Source organism: Pongo pygmaeus, chromosome 18 (assembly GCF_028885625.2).
Source record: "Pongo pygmaeus isolate AG05252 chromosome 18, NHGRI_mPonPyg2-v2.0_pri, whole genome shotgun sequence".
Taxonomy (NCBI): domain Eukaryota; kingdom Metazoa; phylum Chordata; class Mammalia; order Primates; family Hominidae; genus Pongo; species Pongo pygmaeus.
In genome coordinates, this window is record NC_072391.2 from 62,367,648 (window position 1) to 62,381,331 (window position 13,684).

General features: G+C 38.8%; 1 protein-coding gene across 11 annotated transcripts in view; it reads right to left on the minus strand.

Annotated features, from left to right (window-relative positions):
* Window positions 1–13,684, minus strand: part of CDH11 (cadherin 11) — a 171,988-nt gene that overhangs the window by 130,744 nt on the left and 27,560 nt on the right. For 2 of the 11 annotated variants that reach the window (XM_063655236.1, XM_063655241.1), the window contains exon 3: window positions 9,105–9,141. The exons of 8 other annotated variants lie outside the window; for them this stretch is intronic. The gene's annotated coding sequence lies outside the window, so the exon portion shown is untranslated. The remainder of the gene's footprint in view (window positions 1–9,104; window positions 9,142–13,684) is intronic. One more of the 11 variants, XM_063655237.1, reaches the window with a different exon arrangement.

Genomic DNA, 13,684 nt, shown 5'->3' on the forward strand with positions numbered 1-13,684 from the left:
TATTTTCCAGAAGAGATGTTTTAATTAACAAACACACCAGTATGATTTTTAAAATGCTCATTATAATCCCCCATCCCATCACAATAACAACAACAAAATTTTTAAAGGGATAAATGCATTGCTTAAATATCTTTCTTTGATTAGTAACAAGTTGAATTCTTCATGTGAGCACGTGTCCATGTATGTGTATATGGGTATAGTTATGCATACAATTTTGGTTAATTGTATTGTTAGCTACTTCCCCTCTTTTTTATGGGAGCAACGGTATTTCTAATTCATTTGCAAGAGCTCTGTATTCAAATATTAAAATACCTCTTCATTTGTTTTGAATTTTCACAGATTTGTTCTTTAGTCATCATTTTGCTCATTATATTTTTGAGTTGGTAGTTTAATTTGTCCATTCTTTTCCCTGCTATTATTTCCCTTTATGGTTGTTTCTTCACATGCTTAGATTATTGATGCATCACGATCTTCATTAAGAAAGGTTTCTTTCTTCATTCATCTTTGTATCTCTAGCATACTTATGCAATGGTAGTGCCCAGAATATAATCATCATTCAATAAATCCTTGCCAAATTGTGTTGTATTTTATTGTATCATACTAATAAAAGCTATCTCTCAAATCATTTGCTTTCATATATCAAAATTCACATTTTAATAATTTATATATGTTGAATATATTTAATAATGGTTAATACTATATGCATATGTCGTCTAAATTCTGTACCTCAATATTTCTCTTAAATACCCAAATTGATCCATCAAATTACATGTTCTGAATATTGGTATGAAATAGATAAACATATTCCACAGATAAGCCATTCAGTGCAGTGGCAATCAAACAATGACCGCACAGGGAAGGTAAAGAGCATCTACTTGGCCGGACGCAGTGGCTCACGCCTGTAATCCCAGCACTTTTGGAGGCCGAGGCAGGCGGATCACGAGGTCAGGAGATCGAGACCATCCTGGCTAACACGGTGAAACTCCGTCTCTACTAAAAGTACAAAAAAATTAGCCGGGCATGGTGATGGGCGCCTGTAGTCCCAGCTAATCCTGAGGCTGAGGCAGGAGAATGGCGTGAACCCGGGAGGCGGAGCTTGCAGCAGCGAGCTGAGATCTCGCCACTGCACTCCAGCCTGGGCGACAGAACAAGACTCTGTCTCAAAACAAACAAACAAACAAAAAAGCATCTACCATGTAATACAGCCCTATCAAAATGGGATCTACTTTGGTTGTCTATCAAATATAATGTTATCTGTCAGGATCAATGGCTTGAACACCCCCAAGAGAACCTGAGTTTTGTTTTATCTTCCAAACCATAAAGTGATCACATTACTCAAAAGCTTTCATTCTGAATACATTCTAAAATAAAATGTAACAATTTCAAACAGCTATATTGTATCTATAATGTGTCCTGAATTAATTTTTGTTGCAAACATAGATGTGATTTGTAGTGTGAACACAGAATGAATTCAAGAAAATGTTATGCAAAGTCACATCACATGTCCTTGGGGGAGGGGAAGCAGAGGGGAGAGAAGGTGCTGAGGACTGAGTCCTCCAGACCCTGCACAGGGCCACTGCTTCCCCAGTGCTGCGCCTTCCCTTTCCAGGAGCTGCCTAACAGGCTGTCCTCTTCCCATCTGAATGAATTCCTTCCCAGAGGCCATGGACAGGAGATTCCCAACCCCTGGAGTGAACCACAAAGCTGCTTGCCCACCTACATTCTTTTCCAGGAAAGTCTGGCTCCCTGGGTTGAGGCAGTTTAAATTCCTGCCAGTAGCTAACCTGACATCTAGCCAGGTCAGGGCTCAGCTGAGCTTGGTCTGCCCAGGTGTCAAATAGAAAGCTCACACTTTAACAGGTAATAGCAGAGGACAGAGGAAAAGGCTGGGATCCAGCCCTTGCCAGGAAACTGTGCTCACAATTGGACTGGGTGGCCCAGTGGGCCCCTCACCATAGGAGGGTGAACAGCTGGTTAGAAACAAGTGCCAGGTAGTGTCTGAGCATACGTGAGGCTTATACAAACCACACCGCCAACCAGTAGCAGAAGTTAGACTGGGCACCTGGTATTCCTCTTCCCTCAGAAGTCCACATTGAAGTCAGGGCTCTCTCTGACTGGTCATTGTAGCCTCAACTCACGTGTAAAATGTAAGCTCCAGATTCAACTGACTTCCCAGAAAAAAAGAACAGTCTGGGAGGAAATAATTATTTGCTAATAAACTCCTAGTATCATCTTCTTATATCTATTAATTTAGTCATTCATTCATTTATTCAAGGTGTAACACCCAATTAAAGGCAGGATATATAGTGAATTTTGCCATCAGTAAGGTCTGAGTTTAAGTGCAGAGTCAACCCACATCAGCTTGGAAATTTAGGAAAAGATATTTAACTTCGGTAAGCCTCATTTTCTTTACCTATTTTGATGTTGCTTTTAACAGCCCAAACCATTACCTTCCCGGTAGGACCATTACCTGTTTCAAGGGCATCATTTGCCTATGACATTGATGCTTTACCTATAATAGGCTGTGGGCACCGCAGGGGGATCACACGAGAAGGCACACAAGAGTTTTATGTAGTAGGGCTTGGCACATGGTGAGTGGGTAAATAGAAGCTACTCTTAAAATAGGAAAGAATACCTTAAGTGTATATTGAGTAGGAATCCCACGAACACTGTTTCCAAATGACTTGATCCTTAAAAGTAACTGAGAGAAATGACTTTTTTTTCTATTTTGACAATGAACACACTGAAACACAGAAAGTTTGAGTGCCTCACTTGAATTAGCCACCAGCTCCTTTTCAGATTTGGAATTTGGATCCAGGTTGGTCTCCCTGCAAAGCCTGCACTCTTTCCCGGGTATCAGGCTGCCTGGTTCCAATCTTTGCAGTGGGGATGCAAAGAAGAGTGAGACAGCCTTGCTTTACTCACTGACTAATGGGAAAGAAGGACGTGAGAGCACATTATTATGCCTGACATGGTAAGTGGCACTGAGCCAGGACAGCATAGGAGTGATTGACTCCAGGCAGAAATGGGCCAGGAGGGCCACACTGGTCCTGTCTCATTTGATAAGCTGCTTCTTCAAAGCTGAGAAGAGTATGTCCAAATAGCAAAAATGGGGAAGACTGGCTACTAGGTAAAAGATAACCTGGAAAAAAAATGGGCCAACTTGCATGGGACCTTTCCCATTCTAGCCATCCTGGCAAACAAATCATTGCTAAGGCAAGACATATCTTGACAAAAATATTCTGACAAATCAATGACCAAGGAATGACAGAATTGGAATGTCAGCATTTTGCAACTCCCTTATAAAGGATCTAAGCGTCAGACATCAGGGGTGGCTGACATCACAAGAGAAATTACCAACTTTATGTGCCTCCAGTGGGAAGTCCCCATGCCACCTAGGAAGTAGTCTTAGCAATAAATAAAATAAATTTAAAAATTGAATCTGAATCACACTAAGACTCATCCAAGATGCAATTTTCAGAAAATTAACAGGACAGAGGGAAAACACAGCAGAGCTCTTCAATCAGAGCAATTTTATTTTCCAGGAGACATTTGGTAAGTTCTGGAGAGGATTTCCCTTGTCACGACTGAAGAGGAGGTGCTACTGGCATCTGATGGATAGATACCAGGGATGCTCCTAAACATCCTACAATGTACACGACAGTCCCCCACAGTCAAGAATTGTCCTGCTCAAAATGCCAATAAGTGCTGAAGTTGAGAAACCTTGTATTACGAAATAAATTATTTCATTTCTTCAATGACATAGGATGATAGGATAATTTACAGATGAAAATAAACTTAAAAGGTCTAAGGCCAGGTGTGATGGCTCACGTCTCTAATCCCAGCACTTTGGGAGGCTGAAGTGGGAGGATTGCTTGAGCCCAGGTGTTGGAGACCTGCCTGGGCAAACATTAGTTGCACATGGGGGTACATGCCTGTAGCCCTAGCTACTTGGGAGGCTGAGGTGGGAGGACTGCTTGAGCCCAGGAGGTGGAGGTTGCAGTGAGCCAAAATTGAAACATTGCACTTCAGCCTGGGTGACAGAGCAAGATTCTGTCAAAAAGAAAAAAAGAAGAAGAAGCAGTAGCCTATCTAAAGATTAAAAAAATGTTTAAATGGCAATATTAAGCTATAGTGTTTCGGAATGCACATACACGTTAACAACAAGGAGGGAATCATATAAGTGAGAATAGTAGTCATCTTTGTGCAGAGTGATGGCCTTCGGGAGGCATCCTCAGTATCTGACAAGGTTTAAGATCCTCACAGAACTGGTTTAGAAGTATTTACCTTGCAATAATGCATTCTGCTACACAAGTGCTTTACATGTGTTTTTGTATAATACGTTATAAGAACATGATTTAAAATATTAATCACAAAATAAAAAGCCTTCTCTTCCCACTTTGGCTAGGAGTTAATTAGCTTCTAGCTACCGAATTCACAAAAACATATTGCTGATTCAACCTAATGCTTAATTTCTTTTTCTGTCCTATCCACAGGTGCTTAAAAATTATTATTATTATTTTTTGAGATGGAGCTTCACTCTTGTTGTCCAGGCTGGAGTTCAGTGGCACCACCTCAACTCACAGCAACCTCCACCTCCCAGGTTCAAGCAATTCTCTTGCCTCAGCCTCCCAAGTAGCTGGGATTACAGGCACCCGCCACCATGCCTGGCTAATTTTTTGTATTTTTAGTAGAGACAGGGTTTTGCCACGTTGGGCAGGGTGGTCTCGAACTCCTGACCTCAGGTTATCCGTCCGCCTTGGCCTCCCAAAGTGCTGGGGTTACAGGCATGAGCCACCTTGCCCGGCCTTAAAAAATTATTTCTAACCTTTCTTGCCCTTGCTGCTTATTGCTAGAGATTACCAGCCAAAGCTGCATAGTGGTTAAAGCATGATAGAAAAGTAATTAAGCACAGGATCCCTGAGTCAGATAACCTGGGTTGCTGCCCAATTCCACCTTAGTCAACTCATTCCATCTCCACAAGCTTGAGGTTCCTCCTCTATAAAATGAAATCAGTAATTATACCTACCTTGTGGAATCACTGGGAATATTAGCCAAATAGTGTATATAACTGAACTCTGAAAAGCACCCCTTTTGTAAAACGCAGCTATTGATTAATTACTCACACATCTATTCATCAAGTACTTAACATGTGCCAAAATTAGTCCTAGACGCTGGAGATGTAGGTAGATTGATTGGTCTGAATTCTTTCATCTTTCATAGGGTAGACTAGATTCTATTGCTACAGAGATCCACTCGGTTTTGCTTTTTACTGAAACTCACTACTTTTAGACACTATAATTACTCAAAATTTAAAATGAGGGAACTAAGAGTGAGGAAACTGCAATTCATATGTGTGGTTACGTGCCTTATAACATTCTTTGGGCATTTTCTTATTACCAGATCCTCAGCAAAGCACTTTCATTCATTGCCCCATGTAATGCTCAAAATCGTCATGTGAAAGGAAGGTACTATCCTTATACTCTTTTTCAGGTATGAAAAGTAATTCTCCCAGATATTCTTTAGCTTTTCAAAAAGCTTCACAGCTGGTAAATGTCAAAACCAAGATTCAACTCAACTAGCTTTAACTTAGAAGTCTGTTATCTAATTTAAAACCTGATGGGTCTTGTGGTGCTATTTTGATGCTGCTTTTAAGAGTCCAGACCATTACCTTCCTGGTAGAACCATTCCCTGTTTCAAAGGCATCATTTGCCAATGACATTGATTCAAAAATATCTTCTGGAGCTTTCAGTCCTTGATATTCTCTAAAAGAAATTGGGATCTGAAGCTAACAACTGTCTAGCCCTTTACAGAAATTGGTAACGTAGATAATTTAAATACATAGTGGCATGCAGCTAGTACCAGGATGCTGTAAAACCATACACTAGGTATACCAATGGTTCTCAAACTTTATAGATCATCAGAGTCACTTGCATGGCTCTTTAAAGCCACCTCAAGCGTTCCTGATTCAGAAAGTGTGAGGGTGACCTCAAGAAAATGCATTCTTAACATATCCTCAGATGTTACTGAAACTGCTGGCCCAGGAAGCACACTGTGAAAGCTACATCTAGATCCACCCCTGTTGTCTCTGTGATGTTAGAATGTTTATTCACCCCTTGTGAGTATGAAGGCAGCTCCATGTAAATAAAGCTGTTATGATGTACAGAATGAGATAGCATGGGTGAAAGCTCTCCGAAAACAGAAAATAGTTAATCTGGCACATCTCAAGCTTTAGGGAGCTTCACAGTCTCCGGAAAGCTGGTTACAAATGCAGCATCTCAGAGTTCACCCCCAGTTACAGAAGGTCAGGGTTAGGATTCTAGAAACTTCCTTTGAAATGAGTTTCCCAGGTAATGTTGAAGCAGATGGTCTGCAGACTACCTTTTATAAAACCCTCATAAAACGAACACAAGTCCTAGAGCACAAAAGGCAATAGGTCCCAGAGCCCTCACTCTGAAGGCCAGGGTATGGTATAGAGATTGGACATTATACAAAATTATAGACTCTTGGATATTCCAGGACAGTAAAAGAAAGTGTATTTTAAATTGCTTTCATGGAAACATCTAAGTCAAATATTCGACTTTAGGGCCTTCAGAGTGAATTTTCCATGAGAAAAAAAGTGATATCATTTGAGATGAAAGAAAGCCCTAGGCCAGCATGCCCTAGAATCTTTCGATATAGAACAGACTTCGGAGTTAAGTGTGAATTGGAAATGTCCCAGATGATAGGTAGTAGGTAATCAGAACTATTACATTTTGCACCTGACACAGGTATTGCTTCCTCCAACAACGACAGCAGCAGAGCCTGAGCAATTTCAACATCTTAATCCCTTTCCCTTTCTTTCTGAATCCAGGGAATTTAGTCTAATTCTTCATGCCTTCCCTTAGGAATGATGAAGTGTCAGCTACCACAGAGAATATGCAAGTGGCTCAGTATAAGAAATGTTTGCTGCAATTCAGGGGACTATGTAATTGAGTTAATTTGTAGGAAACATGTTTACTTCCTGGACTGGAACTGAGAGTCTGACCATGGGAAGGTATCAAGCAGTAAGTACTAGGTGGACTCTAATGCAAATCATACATCACATGCTGCTGCAGGGAGCAAATTCCTTGCTCTTAATATTTTTATCAGAGTTGATAAAAATAATGGAAATTAAAAACCCTACTGTTGGATGAATGTGGAGGAGATTTATGTAAATCAACTGCATTAGGTAAATTGTTTGCAACACAAGCTGCTCAGAATGATATTCTCGGGGCTGATCGACAATTACTATGACTGAGAAAATGAAATGTTAATGAATTTTATCAGTGCTATTAACTTGGGTCCTCTTGACCAGGTAAGGGCTGTTATCAAACTGTAGTTGAATCTACAAAAAAGTGGGCCACATGTGTGGTCATCCTGTGACACAGGCACATTTAATACAACATGCCTGTATAGCAGGACTCTTCACTTTGACCTTTATTGTTGTCTTTTTCCTTCTTTTTAACAGTAATTAATCATCATGGAAGAAGATCGTGGAAATGTAGAGGTGCAAAATAAATTAAATAAAGTTGGCAAAATAAATATACAAATGACTGGTGATATGATCTGAATGTCGATATCTCCTCAAAATTTATTTATGTTGAAACCTAATACCCAATATGATCGTATTAAGAGATGGAGTTTTAGGGAAGTGGTTAAGTCATGAGGGATCCAAGCTCGTGAATGGCATCAGTGTCCTTACAAACGAAGCTTGAGGGAGCTCCCTTGCCCCTTCAGCCACATGAAGACACAGAAGGTGCCGTCTATTAGGAACGGGCCCTCACCAGACACCGAATCAGCTGGCACCTAGATCTTGAAGTTCCTATCCTCTAGAACTGTCAATAATACATTTTCTGTTGTTTATAAATTTCCCACTCTAAGGTATTTTTTAATAGCAATCCAAAAGAAATAAGACAAGTGAATAATGAATGGATAATCCTGTCACCCAGTGATAACTCATTTTAGTTGTCATGCTAAAATGCTCACTACCTTCTAATAATTTTAACCATGCTTATTGTTTTTAAAATATAGATTGTGATTTACATACAATTTTCATCATGCATCTGTGATAAATACTATACCACAAGTAATTCTCTACATTATTAAAAATATATTCATTATTAAAAATATCTTAAACTTTTCAGTTGTATGAATGAACTGTTACTATTCAAAGAGTTCCTCTAAGGGGTAATCATTTAGCATGTTTTCACTTTTGCCTCCTATAAATAAAAATGTGTTGAGCATTTTTAACAGCTGTATTAAGGTAAAATTTACATACTGTAGAAATCACCTGGATGAACACATTTTTATGAGCTTCTATCTTGCGTGTTTCAGTGTTTCCTAAGGCTAGATATCAGAAATTAACCAAGTAAAACAAAGGGCCTGATACATGTTTAGGTTCAAGACAAACTTTGCCAAATGCCCTCTACTATTGATTTATACTTTCGTCAGCAGAGTAGAGTGCTCATCTCATTCCACTCAGGTCAGAATGAATAGTATTATTATTCAAGATGCTTTCACTTTTAGGGAAAAAGTCAAGACATCAACATATGTGTTCAAAGAAATGGAAAGTGCATTTGGGAATTTTGTTTTCCACTTTCGATGCACTTTGAGTGTTTTTGTCATTTTCTTCCTTCTTGTTTAGTTGAGGTCATCTTCTTGTCAGCTTCTTGTTTAGTTGGGGTAATATGCTGTTCAAATATATTGCCTTTATTGAATCTGTTATAATAACCAAGGTAGAAAGTGGCAATATGAGTAACTTTCCTGCAACTCAAACAGCAGCCTCACCTAAACCAAGAAACCTCCAACTCTGGGTTCCTAGTCACGAACTACATTACCCTAGGCAAGGATTTAAACTTCTCTGAGCATTATTTTTCTCATAGCAAAAAGGAAAAAGAAATAGAAGATGATCAAGTTCTAGGCACTTAACCAGCAATACCAAAAAATTTAATAACATTCTATATTTGAATAATAGAAAACGATTTTTAAAATATTATTCTACCCTCTAATTCAAATCGCCCTTGTGAAAACTTGCTCTTAAAACTATCAAAGAATGGTAAAATAACAAATTATGTGTGACTTACTCTCATGACTTATCCCATTCTTCTAAGTCTTGCTGTGCTTAAAAAAAGAAAAAGGATGTGTAACTGTTAGTTATCTGCACTTTATATAACTTTTGATTCAAGTAACAAATAGCATTCCAGTTCTATGTATTAATTATGCCACTAAATTGCAAAGGAAAGAAGCCAATTCTAATGAATTGTAACCATAGTTTCTTTTGCATGTTACATATTAGAAGTGGGTAGCACTTTAAATTACCATACACAAAACAGCATATAATTAATTCTGAATAAAAGATAATGTATTCTTGCTAAATATGAGTTATTTTAAAATCTCTTAATGAATAACTAAGCATATGCCGTGTTGCACTGTGAAAATGTTTAGCATATGCCATTAGCGCCAACATTTTGCATTTATTATTGTATTTATTTTCAATAATAATATATTATTTAAGTGAACATACAAAAAATTTAATCACTAACATTCCGAATGTGGAAAATATATGCAAATTACAGGAAACTTTTTGGCTCCCCCTAAGTTGTCACTAAATAACTTTTTGGTGACATGGTGTGATTGCAATTTGCAATAAAATGAGAAAAATGGAAAAGATTGTTACTTTTAAGTGGCAGAACATATGCACAATGCATTTTAAAATTCAGATACGGAGATAAACATTTCTATTCTGAAAACTGACATGTTCTAAGTTTTCGCTTAATAGCAAAGCTGAAATCTAGACCTTAAGTGACACCTGATCTAGTATTGGGTTTATAATTTCCTTTCCAACATTGTGTTCCTGCTTTGAAAAGAATGTATACAGAAGAATGTCATCTTACAACTAACAATATTGTGTCTCTCAGCTGATTATACTGGATACTTCATTCTGCCCCTTATCACCATTACCACAGATACCACTATCACCACCACCAACAGCAAGAAAATAACAAGTCTTGGTCCAATCCTTTCTTGAGCCTTATTCTCCCCATCTACATCTTGATGATGCCTAATGTCCCTATAAATCAGCCATGTGACCATGGGCAAACAACTCCCCATCTCTAAGCCTTAGAACCCTCAGTTATGAAATAATTATACAACAGTTCTTCCCTCCCCCCCAGCCATTCCTGGGGTCCAACAGAAACATACAATAAAATAAGGTTTTCCCAACTCACATATGCTTTCTATTCTTACTTCATTTAAATTTGTAGCAAAAAATGTGGATAGTAGAAATGAATTACAATATCCTAAAGGCTTCAAATTAAAAAAAAAATGTAAAGTTTATTTTTAAATCCAAAGTTCTGCTTTTGTTCCAAAGGTGTGATGACTAATTCATCAGAAACAGACTGTACTAGAAGGAACCACTATTCCATTCTTTTCCAAACACTCCAGGTTTGGAGATATTTTAAGTGTGTTTCCTACTCGAGTACTAATATACAGTAATTAAAAATTGAAAATGAATAAAATTTAAAATTTAAACTTAAATTCCAGCCCTATGCAACTGCTGCTGGCATTTTGCTATAACTTCTCTACATGCTCTGATATATGCATAAGCGCGTAAGTATGTGTGTAGTAAGCTGAAGTCAGACTGAACACATAATTCAATGGCCTACCTTGTACCTCTTAACATTTTATCCTAAGCATACGTCCATGTAGCTACAACTTCTTTGTAATACTTCTAGTGACTGAATTATAGTTCACCATAAAAATATACCATAATTTATTTAAGAAATCTCCTCTTGTTAGATATTTAAGTTTTGATTTTTGCCATGACAGATATTTTTGTGCATCTAATTTTTAAATATTTCCACCTATTTATTTAGTATTAATTCCAGAAAAGTGAGATGATTATTGTAGAATCTCAGCAGAAGAAATATAATTACTTAAAAATAATGTTGGTGGTTTCTTTTCCATTTGAACACTCATTTTCTATGAATGCTGTTGATCATACCTCAGCACATCAATGTCCCTGAATCCCACATATCTCTTCTGATTACCGTTGTTACAATAGAAGAAAGATTTACTCCTGTGTGTCTCTTTCCTCTATAGATTAGGCCTTTCTTTCTTTCTTTTTTTTTTTTTTTTTTTGAGATGGAGTTTCACTCTGTGGCCCGGGCTGGAGTGCAGTGGTGCAATCTCGGCTCACTGCAAGCTCCACCTCCCGGGTTCACGCCATTCTCCTGCCTCAGTCTCCCAAGTAGCTGGGACTACAGGCGCCCACCACCACGCCCAGCTAATTTTTTGTATTTTTAGTAGAGACAGGGTTTCACCGTGTTAGCCAGGATGGTCTCAATCTCCTGACCTCGTGATCCACCTGAGATTAGGCCTTTCTTAAGAAAGATTTCTTAAATACCCTAGCCTCAGTTCCCTATTTAAAGTCAGGCACAGAGTAGGTGCTCAATAAACATTCACTCAATTGGCTAATGTATCTTTAAAATTATTTATCAAGCTCCCTCCTTGTCCCAGGGATAATAAATAATGTCACCTCCCCAGAGAAGTCTCTCTGGATCTACCTGAAGTCATTTCACCTCTCATTTTATTACACGACTCTGTTCATTTCCTTTTGGACAAATACCACAATCTGAGATTGTCCTGTCATAGATGTTGTGCCTCTTCCGATAGAATGCCATAGTCACAGATGGCAGGGTCTGTCCTCATCACTTACTTATCTCCATCCCACAGCACAGTGATTGCTACACTGCAGCCCCTCAAGGCTGAAAAGTCTCTTAGAGGTCACCAAACTTAGCTCCATTATTTAAAAAATACGTACACAGATGTCCCAAGTGGAAAAATTAGTTACCCAAGTTTTAACTAAAAATGACAGAATCTAGTTGAGAATTAAAAATTCTGGACTCCCAGGCCAATGTTCCTTCCACAGCTTTCCAGTGATGGCGACCTCACAGCCCAGAGCAGAAGACAGAAAGATGACCTCAATCCCATTCAGCCCAGGGAGACAGAAGTGCTTCGGGCCAAACTGATAGAAATCTCTATTCTTGGCTGTTAGAGGCACTATCTAACCCATGTCTTAGTACCACTTGACACCAAGCTTAATAGAGATGGGGTGGCTATTACTATCTTCTGCTTATTGGTGGGGATGCCTGAGACACAAAAGAGCTGAGGAACATGGCCACAGCCAAGTGGCCAAGCCCAGACCAAGTGTCAGGTGTCCATTCACCTAGTCCCCGGATGTCTCCTGTGTCTCTTGCAACTCAGCTCAAATCACAGGTTCCTTGTCTCACCCATGAACAGTTCCATCATCTGTTCATGGGACACTGAGGTTTCACCTCATCTTGAGGGACATTTTCCAGAAAAAAAAAAAAGTGTCTTGACCTTTCCTTAAAGGAAAAATAAATAAGAAATAAAAAGAACCCTGAAGTCAAGTCACTTATGTAGTGATGTGATGTACTTTTTAACAAATTCATTCAGCTTATAGTATTTACAAAATTACAAATTTCTCTCCTTTTTTTTTTTTTTTTTTTTGATGGAGTCTCGCTCTGTTGTCCAGGCTGGAGTGCAGTGGCATGATCTTGGCCCACTGCAACCTCCGCCTCCCAAGTTCAAGCAATTCTCCTGCCTCAGCCTCCTGAGTAGCAGGGTTTACAGGCATGTGCCACCACGCTCAGCTAATTTAATCTATTTTTAGTAGAGATGGGGTTTCACCATGTTGGCCAGGCTGGTCTTGAACTCCTGGCCTCAACTGACCTGCCTGCCTTGGCCTCCCAGTGTTGGGTTCCTTTTTTTTTTTTTTTTTAAGAATTCAGGGGAGGGTACTAAAGGCAAAAATTCCACCCTGGATGCTGTACTTGTTCACTATTTCTGAGACCCAAAGACTACAAGGAGCACAGTGATCCACTCCTAGGCATGCAAACACTGAGGCTAAAAAGGAAAATTCTTTGTCGGGGGCTGCAAAAGGAGATGGGTGACAGAAGTGCCCAGAACTCAAGGCTCTCTGTGGCTCTGAGCCTAATAAACTCAGAATAGTGGGGTGGTTCTAGAGCAATCAGTAGCTCTGGTACACTTCCCAAAACCCACACCTCTCAATACTATTTAATTAGGGATTATTTTTCAACATGAATTTTGAAGGAGACATGATCCTTCAAACCATAGCAGTGTGTGTTCGTGTACAAATATACACACACGTACACAGCAGTCATTTTAGCAAGCATCCATTCATCCAACAAAATAATCTACTACGTGACATTCACAGTGGTAGATACTAGGTATACAGAGATAAAATCATTATAGTCCCTACCCTCAAAATGCTAATAATCTGGAGAAGGATATGATTAAATTGGTAATTTCAGTATGTTCTTATACATACTATAATGCACACATTAAAAACACTAAAAAGGCCTCACTGAATGTCAAAATAAGAAAGCAAAATTAATTAGCGAGAAGTCTATCATTTGAATATATGCTCCTTGGATGAATATTAGGACCAACTCTGCCTTAATAAAAAATTACTATTTGATAGGGTTTAACTAAAGCTCTGAGCAAGCCTCCAGGAGAAAGGTGATTGGACTCCCAATGATTGGCCTTATGGAGAGCTCAAATACTAAGGCCTATTTACTGACCCATTTATTTAAGGCCTCTCCTTAAGAGAAGTCGAATG